This window comes from Phodopus roborovskii, unplaced genomic scaffold (genome assembly GCF_943737965.1).
Source record: "Phodopus roborovskii unplaced genomic scaffold, PHOROB, whole genome shotgun sequence".
NCBI classification, from domain to species: Eukaryota; Metazoa; Chordata; class Mammalia; order Rodentia; family Cricetidae; genus Phodopus; species Phodopus roborovskii.
Window position 1 is genome coordinate 1,098,733 of NW_026126484.1, and position 1,850 is coordinate 1,100,582.

The 1,850-nt window shown below is 45.1% G+C and overlaps 1 non-coding gene across 1 annotated transcript; it reads right to left on the minus strand.

Annotated features, from left to right (window-relative positions):
- Nucleotides 1-1,578: 1,578 nt before the first annotated feature.
- Nucleotides 1,579-1,650, minus strand: Trnaa-agc (transfer RNA alanine (anticodon AGC)). The gene has a single exon. It is a non-coding gene; the product is annotated as a tRNA-Ala (tRNA).
- Nucleotides 1,651-1,850: the final 200 nt, after the last annotated feature.

Genomic DNA, 1,850 nt, shown 5'->3' on the forward strand with positions numbered 1-1,850 from the left:
AGTTCTAGGTCATTCTCGGCCACATATTAAGTCTAAGACCAATCAGGAGTCCTTATGAAAGAGATGACAAGGAGGAGGAGGAACAAATAACTTAAAATAAATAGCAAAATAAACATTAAATTATTTCCTTAAAAGACCTATCCGGGACAACCAGGGCTATTACACAGAGAATGCTGTCTTGAAAACAATAATAAAAAAATAAAAATGTCTGTACTAAAATGACACATTATTGTGGGTTGTTCACTGTTTGGGGAACCACATATGAGCATGAGGCCAGTTAACTGCTTTGGCCACCTCAATCAAAAGGAGAAGGGTGTATTATCTACTTTTTTTTATATAGTGATAAAAAAAACCATAACCAAGGCAATTTATAAAGAATTATGCATATATGTGCATGTGTGGAAGAGTCAGCCAGAGGCAGCTGATCTCCCAGTAGTCAGAGTTGGACTTGAGCTAGTGGGAGCTCACTGACTTTGAATTGACAGCTGGGTGACCTGCATGAGACCGAACTAGAGCCACTGAATGTAGGGTGCTCTGAAAAAGCAGTAGGTGCTTGTGAATGTCTCCCAAGCTGGTCAGAGTTTCAGCCCTATTTTTATTTTTAACTGCTAGGAAAGGGCCCTCAAGAATCTTTTAAATTCCAGTTTTGCGCTAAACCTCCCAGAGCTCCTCTTTCTGCCTGGAGCAAATGTTTCCATTTGAAAGGAATGCTGCAGTTCTGAGAACATACCCTACAACAGTGGGTCTCTCCACGTTTTGAAGTCAGCCTGTACACACAGCAAATTCCAAACAGCCAGGACTGCATAGCAAAACCGTGCCTAGAGGAAGAAAAGCAAGGGGTGTACACTGGCATCACAACCCCGGGCATGGAGTTCACATCTTTGTTCAAGCTCCGAGAAATACCTGCCCACCCAGTCCTGGGCTGCTTTTCCAGGGTCAATGCAGGGCACTCCGGATGCTTCCTGAGGACAGCCCTTTAGTGTTGGTGTCCCCCATCCTGAGAGGTAGCCCAGTGTTGTGCATGAAGTTTGCAAGTGTGTAGTGTTCACACATTCATAAGTGAGGCCCTTCAAAAATGTGAGGTCGAGCTAGTGAAGATACTTACATTTGCTTTCATTATTACCTCGGACTTGATTAAACTTACTTAGCACAACCAAGAACTTTTATCTGGATCGAAACATAGCATAATACTTTTTAAATTACTCGAATACACACAAAATATGGAAGATGACAGGAACCAAGTGGAGGATCAACGAAGGGGAAGTTGCCGTGGGAGGAGTGGGGAAAATGAGAGAAAAATTTCCCATTTCACACTGTGGATTGCTCTCTCTTCGGTCCTTCCTGTCTTTCCTATTCTCCTGCCTGCAGACTGTCCTTTCTGCTCTTATGTATCTGGGCCTTTCGTCATGCTGTATTGTGAATCGAAGCGCCTCGATATCAAATGCATTATTATTGTCTCCCTTGGTCTTGGTGTCTGCCGGTGTGGGTTGGAAACGGTAGAGGACACAACACACCAGACCCAAAAAGGAACACCTCTAAGAGGAGTACAGAAGTGCGACACCACGGTACCTTGAAAACTGGAGGTGCCGGGGATTGAACCCGGGGCCTCGTGCATGCTAAGCACGCGCTCTACCACTGAGCTACACCCCCTTGCGGACGTGCTTACTCAAAATATTCCTATGACTGAATAGAGCCATTCCAGCAGGCAGGTGTCCTGCAATTAATTTAACATATACTAATACTAAGCCCTGCATCTCGGGTACACAAAGTCTGGATCTCGACCACCGGACCTTCTATGACCTGTCACCTGGGGCGGAAAACAGGCGTTCTGCCAGGCTGCTCCAGAGAGG